General features: G+C 42.5%; 1 long non-coding RNA gene across 4 annotated transcripts in view; it reads left to right on the top strand.

Annotated features, from left to right (window-relative positions):
• The first annotated feature begins 2537 nt into the window (after positions 1-2537).
• Positions 2538-13389, top strand: part of LOC143283771 (uncharacterized) — a 13423-nt gene continuing 2571 nt past the window's right edge. Inside the window, exons 1-3 of one of the 4 annotated variants that reach the window (XR_013055450.1) lie at positions 2538-2699; positions 4436-4562; positions 5893-6108. This is a non-coding gene — a long non-coding RNA (uncharacterized LOC143283771). Of the gene's footprint in view, positions 2700-4382; positions 4563-5892; positions 6109-13389 lie in introns of those variants that run through there. The other 3 variants (XR_013055447.1, XR_013055452.1, XR_013055446.1) reach the window with 3 other exon arrangements.

The raw sequence follows: 13389 nt of genomic DNA on the forward strand, positions 1-13389 counted from the left end.
TGGCAAAGTGCCCGCCGGTGAAGCGGATGTCCGCTGGTTCCAGTCCCATAAACAGACTGGGACTTTAAAATCCACTAGGCATTAACTGGTGGTCTGTGTGCTAGTCTTTCAGATGAAACGATAAACCGAGGTCCCGTATGCAACATGCACGACCGAGTAGTGCACTGTAAAAGAATCAACGACAAAAAAAAAAAAAAAAAAAAAAAAAAAAAAATTGCAAAAATTCTGTTGGAAACAAAAAAACTCTTTCATAGTAAAATAAATAGAACTGAGTTCTAAACAACACCAACAACAACAAAAAAAAAGAAAAAAAAAAGAAGAGAAAATATGGGTGGCACTCGACTGTGGCGACACACACTCTCTCTCTAGGAAGAGCAGCCTCAATTTCACACAGAGAGAAATCTGTCACGACAAAAGTGCAACACAACACAACACAACACAGCACAACACAACACAACACAACACAACACAGCGCAGTACAGTACAGTCCATTGCTGCGAAGTGCAATGCAATACAATACAGTACAAAGCATTGCAATGCAGTGTAAGGGAATACAGTGCCGTATAATACAACAAGCGTCTTGCGTTCTGTCTGTCTGACTGAGGGTCAATGATAATAATAATAATAATAATAATAATGATGATGATGATAACGATGATGATGATGACGATGATGATGATGATAGTAATAATAATTATCATCATCATCATCATAACGATAATGATCAAAATAATAATGAAAATTATCATCATCATCATCATTATTATTATCATCATCATCGTCATCATCATCATCATCATCCTCATTACAAGTGTTTATAATGTGCTCTACGTCCTTTTCACATGGTTCCATAGCGGATATTCATGATCAACATCAATGAGGGGGGGGGGGGGGGGGGGGGGGGGTGGTGGTTACCAACATGAACAGTAACGAAAGATTACTGTCCACGCCTGTTGCTGCTTAACTACGTATCATGGCCAACTATCAAGGCCATGACCTGACAACGAGACATATTAGCAGCACCGTTAGAGAACAAAACAACAACAAAAACAAAAAAAAAAACAAACACCAAAAACAGTTTGCTTACGTGTGCGTGACCGCGCTTGTTTTACATCTAACAACCCCAAAATCGGCAATCTTCCGCTTTCACCGACAATTACCGTTGTACTGTTGGGAAGGATAGCGACAGTCAAAATAACCATTACTTTATACCGTGACTCGTTCCACAACCCATCACACGCACTGTGACGTTTTGGTCAGAGTATGACCCAGGAATGGAACTGAGCTGGAGCACTGATCTGTTGTTAGATTCTGGGAGGAAGGTTTTAAAACAAAAACAGAAAAGAAAGCAAAAAAAGGTTTAAATGTTCGAAAGCAAGGCCAAGCAAGGCAAGAAGTAAGTTTATTTAACCACCACCCCCCCCCCCCCCCCCCCCCCCCCCGCCCCCTGGTGGCGTTAAAACATAATACACAAGCATTTTACATACACCAACAGAGCAATAAAAATAAATAAATAAAAAGTCAAAAAGAAAACAAACAAACAAACAAAAACAAACAAAAAAACCCCCAAAACGCACAAGCAAACGACTAACTTTAAATTTATAAGTCCAATAGCTTTTTCTTACGTCCGCTAGGGCAGTAACCGTCCCACATGCTGGTGATTGTAGATATATATATATATATATATATATATTTAAGTTGAAGAAATGATTTTCATATTCTAATGTGATCGCTTGAAAAGTTCCCAGGAGAGGAAGGGAGGGGGAGTGAATGGTAAAAAGGAAAAAAACAACAACAACAAAAAAAAAAAAAACAGTTGGGAGAAACTGGGTAGATGGAGGGGTGGAAGGTAAGCATCAAGTCATCCATGTCAGGAATCGGGTAGGTAGGATCAGGCAGCATCAACACAAACTCCGAGCACCAGCCCACCCCCCCCCCTCCCCCCACCACCCCCCTCCTCCTCCAAACCCCATCCCCCCCCACCAAAACGACTTATGATAGCTAAGATGGCTGAGTGAAACGGGCTATACAAACTGTAGAGTCAGCAGGTACTATCTAAGTTGGAGTTGTCTGACAGAAATGAGTAGAAATGATAACAGAGACTTTCAGGCGGGTGTTGGGTTCTTGTGGTGTAGTTTCTTGTCTCAAGCATGCACGCTACGGGAGCTGTCGTTATTTCTAATCTACAATGAGGGAGCCACGGGAGGCTCATTGTCTTACACAAACAAGCAAACGAATATACAACAACAACAACAACAACAACAGCAACAACAACAACAGCAGCAGCAGCAGCAGCAACAACAACAACAACAAAATAGCCCCTTTTCGCCGAACAACGTTGACTAGGAAACTGTGTTCAACGACCCTGGTACTGGTATGAGGGAGAGTCACTCAGGTCTCGCTGGTTTGCGCTGGCTGGCTGCTGCTTGTGTGATTTTAGGAAATTGCCGACAATTTGCAGATAATGGCACGTCACACACACTCACACACACACACACACACACACACACGCACGCACGCACGCACACGCACGCACACACACACACAAGGCTAACTGCGAGCGCTTGGTATAAAGCAGAAGGTCAGGAACGCCCAGAAGGTCTACGCTAGAGAGAGAGAGAGGACAGAGGAACGTCAGTACAACGTCAGTACAGCAACCATGACAGCTCTTCACATTTTTCTGTTGCTCGGTGCCTGTGGTAAGATTCCTTCTTCTTCTTCTTCTTTAATTCAAATGTAGACATTACCCAGTCGCTACCCTGGTTCTTCTTCTTCTTCTTCTTCTTCTTCGTAGTCGTCGTCGTTATCATCTTCGTCGTCATCATCATCATCTTCTTCTTTAATTCAAATGCAGACATGACCCCGTCGCTGTCCTCGTTCTTCTTCTCCTACTTCTTTTTTTGTTTCTTCGTCTTCTTCGTCGTCGTCATCTTCATATTCTTCTTCTTCTTTTTCTCAGTCGTCGTCGTCATCTTCATATTCTCCTTCTTCCTCTTCTTGTTCTTCTTCTCCTTGTTCTTCTTCTTCTTAGTCGTCGTTATCTTCATATTCTTTTTCTTCCTCTTCTTGTTCTTCTTCTTGTTCTTCTTCTTAGTCGTCGTTATCTTCATATTCGTTTTCTCCCTCTTCTTGTTCTTCTTCTTGTTCTTCTTCTTAGTCGTCGTCATCTTCATATTCTTCTTCTTCCTCTTCTTGTTCTTCTTCTACTTAGTCGTCGTTATCTTCATATTCTTTTTCTTCCTCTTCTTGTTCTTCTTCTTCTTAGTCGTCGCCATCTTCATATTCTTCTTCTTCCTCTTCTTAGTCGCCGTCATCTTCATATTCTTCTTCTTCCTCTTCTTCTTCTTCTACGTCGTCGCCATCTTCATATTCTTCTTCTTCCTCTTCTTGTTCTTCTTCTTCTTAGTCGTCGCCATCTTCATATTCTTCTTCTTCCTCTTCTTCTTCTTCTTAGTCGTCGTCATCTTCATATTCTTCTTCTTCCTCTTCTTCTTCTTCTTCTTAGTCGTCGTCATCTTGACATTCTTCTTCTTCCTCTTCTTGTTGTTGTTCTTCTTCTCATCATCCTTCTGCTTTGCTGATGATTCTTGTGGTCAGTGTACCACTGGTTATTTCTGTTTCCATTCCCCGACGGCAAGGGAAACAGGATCTTTAACGAGCATTCTGGAACTGCGTGCGTTTTCACACAAGGCCTTCACTCACTGGCAGGTCTGCACACGTGTTGACCCGGGGAGGGAGGAGTGGGGGTAGGGGTCAGGAAAAAAAATATATCCACTCTTAATCAACCAGACCGGGATTCGAACACAGGATCTTCAAGTGCTCTTACAAATGGACTCCTGCGCCCGTTCGCGATATTATATATATATATATATATATATATATATATATATATTTTTTTTTTTTAAGAATACGGAACACTACTATAAATGTGCCATTACAATTTTTGAAATGGCAGATTAACTTCCGAAAAATAAAAATAACAACAACCTAGCTTGCATAAAAGCGATCTGTCCCAAATCAACACGCACATTATGAAACGTAGTTCCAGGATAAGAATTCCTGTCCTAAATTAACACGTATATCCATAAAGGAATATCGTTCCAAAATTAACGCGTGCATTCATAAAAAGAAAATCATTCCAGAATAAGAAACCCTGTTCTAAATTAACACGTACATGCACACAGAAACAACTTTCCAGAATAAGAAAACATGTTCTCAAATGTGTGTGATATATACAATCATTCCGGAATAAGAAATAATGTTCTCCAACCAACACGTGCACTCATCAAGAAAAACAACTACTTCCAGAAAATAAGAAAGCCTGTTGTTCTCAACTTGAACACGTTACGCCACGTTCATCAAGAACCATCATCTCCTTCCAGAGTAGCCCACAGAGAGACCCTGACTTTGCTCCCACCCCCAATGTTGCTTGCAGTGGCGCTGTCAGTTGGAGCGAGACGGGAGAAGCGACAGGACTGCCCCGAGGACATGCCTGTGGCCATGTGCTTTGCCAACCCCTGCACGGGAGCCACGTGTATCGCTGTGCCGGGAGCCAAGTGCACGTGGGTGACAGTCATGGCTGTATTAGCTCTGGGTGTTGTTGTTGCTGTTGCTGCTGTTGTTGTTGTGATTGTTGTTGTTGTAGTCTATATCTGTGTGTGTGTGTGTGTGTGTGTGTGTGTGTGCGCGCGTGTGAATAGAATAGAACAGAATACTTTTTATTGTCATAAAACCTTAAAATTTATAAGACACAATTTTTATGTTCTGTTTCTTTGGGAAATATGTTTTCTGCTATCGCTTCATCATAGAAAATGTCACTGCAAACTTTGCACGTATACTTGCGTGACGATTTCACGAACGCACAAATCTGGTAGGTTGGGAGGTTTGTACATGAAAAATGATTTTTTTTGTGTGACAGTCGGAACATCGCAACGTGCATTCTTCCGTTTCTTGTCCACAGAAGCAGCTTTTGCTGTTTTCTATTATTTCATGGTTATCTTCATCACGGTACATCTGATCAACTATTACTTCATCATTTTCATCATTCATGTACTCACCGACACCGTAGATTGTCGGGTTTTCATGTCCAGCAAGTCGCAAGTGCTAAGGCCATAGTTTCATAACCCTTATAATTATGCTGCTCTTGAGAACCAAGTAATTGATCTTGAAGCATCGTTCCAGTGTTTAAAAATTCCGCAATTTCTTCCGTTGCTGACAGCGTACAGTTTGTTCTCTTTCCGTTTTCTTGCCATTTGTCGATGGTTGGCTGACAATGTATGAGATTGCAGGTCGATTGTAATCAAAATGAAGCGAATTTCTTGTTTACAGCCATTTGTTAACCAGAAGTGTGTGCGTGTGTGTGTGTGTGTGTGTGTGTGTGTGTGTGCGTGTGTGTGTGTGTGCGTAAGTGTAGGGGTGATGTGGTGGTTGGGGGTGAGGGGTAGGGGGAAGGGGGGTCGGTCGATCGCTCTTTGTCTCAGTTCCACTCTGTGTGTGTGTGTGTGTGTGTGTGTGTGTGTGTGTGTGTGTGTGTGTGTGTGTGTGTGCGTGTGTGTGTGTGTGCGTAAGTGTAGGGGTGATGTGGTGGTTGGGGGTGAGTGGTAGGGGGAAGGGGGGTCGGTCGATCGCTCTTTGTCTCAGTTCCACTCTGTGTGTGTGTGTGTGTGTGTGTGTGTGTGTGTGTGTGTGTGTGTGTGGCTGTGTCTGCCTGTGTCTGTTTCTGTCTGCGTCTGTGTGTGGAAGGCAGAATTAAACAAATCATGAAAATGTAAGCCTATTCTTTCAGTACCCCAAAAATGGTTTTGAAAAGGAAAATTCATGAATGGAGTATGATGTACGACAAGCTGTGACTATCCATGACAGCTGAGCTGATTTCCTTGTTGCCTGTTACAGAGCCAATTACTGCGGAGGGTGTAACAGGGAGTGGGAAGACGCAGAGGGCAGTGACGTCACGGACCGGTGTGAGCGAAACTAGACATGGCGACTGGAGACGACTCCTTTCCATTGGGAGTCTTTTAACAATAGTGTTTAAGAAGGATCTTATAACCATTCGAGTTTGTCACATCCTAAATGTATTCCAACAATAAGAATATAGGCTACGCATGTTCATTACATGTGTGTGGTCTTTTTTGTTGTTGTTGTTGTTGTTTGTTTTTGTATTTTATTTTCTATTTGTATTCGCTAAATAAACTGTAACCTACATAACAACAGTTAGAGGAATGTTCCAATGGGTCTTTTGGAAATATATTTTCGGAGTAATGTGAAGAAGTGAGTGACACAAGTGATGGCTTTGAAATCTGTGTCATTTGATAATGCATCAGGCAACTATAGTTGACACTGGAAGAAAACATCCCAGAGGTACTCCTCACAGTGAAACGTCGTACATATACTTCTGTTGAAAAAAAGAAAAAAAAGATATGAGCTTCATTTTCCGAAACATAAAAGCGAGGGGAAAAAATCTTTAAGTACGATCGGGAATTGTCAATAAAGAATAGTCTAACCATCCAGTGTAGCCTACTATCTCGTCCCTCCATAGCAGATGACGTCTGCATGAACTATATAAATAGCGAAAAACCAGCCCAGGCAGTTTAACAAATTCATTTTGGTCTCAAATCGAGACTACTATATATTCACATCACTTAAAAGTGATGGCTCACCGCAAAAATAATCAGATGGCATGCGCCCTGTTTGTAATTCCGTGCTTAATCAAAGAAGGAGAGAGAGTCTATATCTGTGAAATGTGTGCTGTTGAATTTTCAGTGCGGAGTTAGTTGCTGGTCTTTTAGCGCAGATATATTATGATAACAATGGTAATCATGATAATAGAAAGTACTTACATAGCGAAACCTCCCCATATAATGGTTTCAAGCGCCTGGCATGGAAGAATACATATACAATAATGCATAATAACATACCTCTGTACATGAAAAAAGCAACACATATGTGTGTGTCGATGCACCAAGATAACACTTCAAATTGCAGATATTAACACACACACACACACACACACACACAACTTTATCATGTATGTATATATATATATATATATATATATATATATATATATATATATTGTCAGACTGTAACTATCTATACGACTCTCTCTCTCTCTCTCTCTCTCTCTCTCTCTCTCTCTCTCTCTCTCTCTCTCTCGAGAGAGAGAGAGAGAGAGAGAGAGAGAGATAGCGGACATAAAGAAAACAGAGAAACACAACTTTAACATTGTACATATACAAAAGTGACTAATTTGCTGATGCAGATGTTATAGGTAATAACATCCAATTAACTGGCGAACAAGTAAAAACATTAAAGCACAAAGGTAGAATTAAAATAAATTCACTGCATGTAAAGGTACAGATACAAACTTCACAAAACACATGATTTTCTGTCTTTTATAGCTGGTTAAAAAAAAAAAAAAGTGGGCCTATTGTTTGTGGAGCAGAAGTTTTCGTATGCTTGATTTGAGGGAACGTAATGAATCGCACGTCTTAATGAACAAAGGAAGAAAGTTCCAAACAGATGGTCCAAAAAACTGCAAAGCCAGATTTGTACAAATCGATGCGCACACGAGGCAGAATATAATTATCTGAATCGTAACGCTCTGATGCCCGTTGAACAAGGTCACTGAGGTACGTTGGTGACATGTTTTTGTGTACTTTGAACATGAGGACCATTAGAGCGAGAGAGCGAGCGAGCGAGACAGAGCTAGAGAAATTGAGAGAGAGACGCGCACATGCATAAATGCACACACACACACACACACACGAACGCGTGCGCTCGCGCATCCCCCTCCCCCCTCACGCCCCCCTCCCATCCAACCGCCCCCCCTCCCCCCCTCGCACACACACACACACACGCGCGCGTGTTCGTTCTCACAGCAGCATCACCGGGTGTAAGGGAAGCAACCTAAACGGTTTTCACAAGTTGGACACAACGTCATTGTCTACCTTCGCTCAACAGGACGGCAGCCACACACACACCCTTTTTCGCTCACAGACTTGTGAACAGGCCTGGTGTCACATTATAGAAGCGAGCAGCTCTATCACGACAGACCTTTCTTTTTTCTGTTCTTTCGGGTCGTGTGAGACACAATGGGCTGAAGCGGTGGCCGAGTGGTAATGCGCCTGACTACTTCGAAGCAAAACGTCAACGGGTTCGAGTCGCCCACAATTATGATTTCTGCGTGGTATTTTTTACTCACCCATATATACCTGACTTTTGATCAGTAGTCCGGGTGTAAGACTCATTCGGATGAGTCGAAAAAGCGTGTCCTTGTGTGCAGCATGCACTTAGCACGTTTTAAAGAACCTACAGCAACAAAAGGGCTGGCCCTGGAAAGTTCTACAGAAAAAAAAGATCCATTCTGATAGTGGAACGACGAGCGCAATAAAGCGTTGGACTTTCAATCTGAGGGTCCCGGGTTCGAATCTCGGTAACGGCGCCTGGTGGGTAAAGGGTGGAGATTTCTCCTATCTCCCAGGTCAACATTATCCTTATGTGCAGACCTGCTAGTGCCTGAACCCCCTTCGTGTGTATACGCAAGCACAAGAACAAATACGCTCAGTTAAAGATCCTGTAATCAATGTCAGCGTTCGGTGGGTTACAGAAACAAGAGCATACGCAGCATGCACACCCCCGATAACGGAGTATGGCTGCCTACATGTCAGGGTAAAAACGGTCATACACGTGAAAGCTCACTCGTGTACATTCGAGTGAACGTGGGAGTTGCAGCCAACGAACGGAGAAATGTGTTGCGACACAAAGTAATGCTGTACGATCCAATACCATCCAGTACAATACAATACAATACCTTACAATACAATACAATGCAATAGAATACCTTATAATGCAATTCAATACAACAATAATACTATACAATACAACACTATACCATACAACACAATACTAGTAACCCAATGCCATACCATACCATACTATACCATACCATACCATACATTGTTCATTGCTTATCGCTGACGGCCATACCCCCCCAATGCTGACATTCGCTAGAAATCATGGCCGGTCTATATACTGGTGTCATTCGCCATAATTGTTGACGAACGAATTAAAGCTGTTAGCCTGAATTAGTAAGTGCCAGATCGCCCCCTTTTTTTTTTCTTTTTTTTTTGTTTGTTTTGTTTTGGTTTTGGTTTTTTTTTGTTTTTGTTTAGCCGTTTGATATAAATTCTTTTTTTTTCTTCAAAAACCGTCTTAACGTATTCGCTTTTTAAGATTGATCTCGCCCTGTGTTCCGGCCATGATCCTTGACATTCGCTTACAACATTTCCCTTTAGCACCGCATTGACCTTTAACATTATTCTCTTCTTTTTTTTCTTTTTTTTTTTTTTTTTTTGGATCAGTTCAATTCACTGATTTTTGTTTTAGGTCCCAGCCCCACCATACATAGCCGCGTTACAAAATAAAAAGGTCACATAATGAATTATAAAAAAAAAGAAAAAAAAAGAAAGAAAAAAAGACGCCTAACAACCAAACTCCAGCTGGACGGGGGTAAGGGCAGGGGTGGAACAGAAAATTGGGCACAATCACAGTCCTATAAAGAACGGCGAACAAACCCAGTAATTACGTCTTCAGTTGTGGGCTGTCTGCCACATTTGTATTTGTATTGTATTTGTATTTGTATTTGTATTGTATTTCTATTTGTATTTGTATTGTATTTCTATTTGTATTTGTATTGTATTTGTATTGTATTTCTATTTGTATTTGTATTGTATTTGTATTGTATTTGTATTTGTATTTGTATTGTATTTGTATTTGTATTGTATTTGTATTTGTATTGTATTTGTATTGTATTTGTATTGTATTTGTATTGTATTTGTATTTGTTTTGTATTGTATTTGTATTTGTTTTGTATTGTATTTGTATTGTATTTGTATTTGTTTTGTATTGTATTTGTATTTGTTTTGTATTGTATTGTATTTGTATTTGTTTTGTATTGTATTTGTATTTGTATTGTATTGTATTTGTATTGTATTTGTATTGTATTTCTATTTGTATTTGTATTGTATTTGTATTGTATTTGTATTTGTATTTGTATTGTATTTGTATTTGTATTGTATTTGTATTTCTTTTATCACAACAGATTTCTCTGTGTGAAATTCGGGCTGCTCTCCCCAGGGAGAGCGCGTCGCAACACTACAGCGCCACCCATTTTTTTTTTTTTTTTTTTTTTTTTTCCTGCGCGCAGTTTTATTTATGTTTCCTATCGACGTGGAATTTTCTACAGAATTTTGCCAGGAACAACCCTTTTGCTGCCGTGGGTTCTTTTACGTGCGCTAAGTGCATGCTGCACACGGGACCTCGGTTTACTATCTCAACCGAATGACTAACGTCCAGACCACCACTCAAGGTCTAGTGGAGGGGGAGAAAATATCGGCGGCTGAGCAGTGATTCGAACCAGCGCACTCAGATTCTCTCGCTTCCAATGCGGACGCATTACCTCAAGGCTATCACCCCACCCACCCGAGGAGAGAAAAAAAAAGGGAATAACCGAAAAACAAACAAACAAGAAAACAACACACTGACAATAAGTGAGTTGATTTTAAGGCGGCGTATTATAAACAAGAGAGGCAAGGCCTTCAAGACTCACTTGTGATACACTTTTAAAAAAACCAAGCTTTTTATGTATTGAGTATAATTTCAAAATGTAATGTTTAAGATGAGAAAGATCAGTTTAAACCAAATTAAGTCCCCTAGCATTAATTACAGAGTAATTTCCCTTTTTTACTGTCTGCACCAAAACGTTTGCAAAATAAAGAAAACTTCCATGCTTAGCAAAATGATAATAATGACTGCTCTTGTTGTTGGGTCAGAATATCAGATCAAAGTGCCAAGTTTAGAGAATACAAAAAATATACCATCATATCATGGCCTGGCTTCGCTAACGAAGATCTAGGAAGGGCGTTGTCCACGTCTGATGCAGGCACGCTCATGGCTGACAAGACCAATGCGGGAAAAGCAGAGTCGGCCGCAGCGGTTGCAAGGGAAAGTCTGGTCTGGGTTCGCGGCTGCAGCGTCGTGGTTCTTCCTCCTTCTGCGTTTGTCCTCAAGGCTGGCCCTGCGGTTGTTTTCGAAGGAGGAGACAGCTTGGTGGATGGTGCGTCGCCAGGTCTCTCGATCAGCGGCTACTGCGGACCACTGGCGATGGTCAATGTGACAGGCACCGAGAGCTTTCTTCAAGGAGTCTTTGTATCTCTTCTTGGGTGCTCCTCTGTCACGGTGGCCAGTGGACAGTTCGCCATACAGCGCGATCTTGGGCAGGCGGTGGTCCTCCATCCTGGACACGTGCCCTGCCCAACGTAGCTGGGTCTTTAGCAGCACTGCCTCGATGCTGATAGTCTTTGCCTGCTCCAGGACCTCGACATTTGTGATGTAGTCACTCCAGTGGATGCTGAGGATGGTGCGAAGGCAGCGCTGGTGGAAGCGATCAAGCAGTCGTATGTGGTGCCGGTAGGTGACCCAGGTTTCGGAGCCATACAACAGGGTGGGCAGTACAACAGCTCTGTACACGCTGATCTTTGTGTCTTTCTTCAGGTGTTTGTTGTTCCACACTCTCTTGTACAGCCTGCCGAATGCGCTGTTTGCCTTTGCAAGTCTGTTGTCGATCTCCTTGTCGATCTTGGCGTCAGACGAGATGGTGCAGCCTAGGTAGCTGAACTGGTGGACCGACTTCAGCTCTGTCTCACCGATGTTGATGTGAGGAGCATGGAATTCTTCCTGTGGGGCAGGCTGGTGGAGAACTTCCGTCTTTTTCAGACTGACTTCTAGGCCGAAGAGCTGCGCAGCCTCTGCGAAGCAGGACGTTATACGCTGCAGGGCCGCTTCTGTATGGGCGACGAGGGCAGCATCGTCGGCAAACAGAAGCTCTCTGATGAGTTGCTCCAGTGTCTTGGTGTGGGCCTGTAGCCGCCTCAGGTTGAATAGGCTGCCATCAGTGCGGTATCTGATGAAGATACCGTCGTCGTCGCCAAGATCTTCAGTGGCCTGTTGGAGCATCATGCTGAAGAAGATCGTGAAGAGGGTCGGCGCGAGGACACAACCTTGTTTCACTCCATTTCCAATTGGGAAGGGCTCCGAAAGGTCGTTGCTGTGTCTGACCTGTCCACGCTGTTCCTCATGTAGTTGGATGACCATGCTGAGGAATTTTGGGGGGCATCCTAGACGTTTCATGATCTCCCACAGACCTTTTCTGCTCACGGTGTCGAAAGCTTTCGTGAGATCGACGAATGTCGCATACAGTCCTTTGTTCTGTTCCCGACATTTTTCTTGTAGCTGTCTGAGAACGAAGACCATGTCAGTGGTGCCTCTGTTGGCTCTAAAGCCACACTGACTCTCTGGGAGATGTTCTTCGGCGATAGTAGGCACCAGCCGATTTAGGAGGACTCTGGCGAGGATCTTGCCTGCGATGGAGAGCAGAGTTATCCCCCTGTAGTTGGAGCAGTCCGACTTTTCTCCCTTGTTTTTATACAGGGTGATGATGACTGCGTCACGGAGGTCCTGTGGTAGTTTGCCTTGCTCCCAGCAGCAGACAAAGAGGTTGTGGAGTTTGGAGTGTAGTGCTGGGCCTCCATTCTTCCACGCCTCCGGCGGAATTCCGTCAACCCCTGCTGCCTTGCCACATTTCAGCTGTTCAATGGCCTTGACAGTCTCTTCTAGGGTTGGTAGCTCGTCCAGTTGTAATTTCACTGGCTGTTGTGGGATGCGGAGAATTGCCGATTCTTGAACCGTGCGTACAAAAAATATAAATATAACAGTAAATGCAGTTTGCATATAATTAGGCTTCATTTATTATTTTTTTGTGCCCATCCCAGAGGTGCAATATTGTTTTAAACAAGATGACTGGAAAGAACTGAATTTTTCCTATTTTTATGCCTAATTTGGTGTCAACTGACAAAGTATTTGCAGAGAAAATGTCAATGTTAAAGTTTACCACGGACACACACACACACACACACACACACACACACACACACACACACACACACACAACCGAACACCGGGTTAAAACATAGACTCACTTTGTTTACACAAGTGAGTCAAAACAACAACAACAAAAAAAAAAACAACAACAAAAAACAACAACAAACAACAACATATTGATAACAAGTGAGTTTATTTTAAGGCGGCGTATTATAAAAAACCAAAACAAAAGAAAATACTGATAACAAGTGAGTACACTAATTTTTAAAGTAACAAAAACTCCGAAAGGTCACAGAAAGAGAAGGTGGGAAAAAAACAGACAGACACAAGACAGCGATAGGAAAGAGGAAATTTTAAGCACATAATTTCTAGAGAAAAGGGAGGGGGGGGGGAAGGGGGGGGGTGCGGGGGGGGAGGGGGGGGGAGGGTGCGGGGGGTGTGGTGGGGGGGGGG

The sequence above is a fragment of the Babylonia areolata genome, chromosome 1, assembly GCF_041734735.1.
Source record: "Babylonia areolata isolate BAREFJ2019XMU chromosome 1, ASM4173473v1, whole genome shotgun sequence".
Taxonomy (NCBI): domain Eukaryota; kingdom Metazoa; phylum Mollusca; class Gastropoda; order Neogastropoda; family Buccinidae; genus Babylonia; species Babylonia areolata.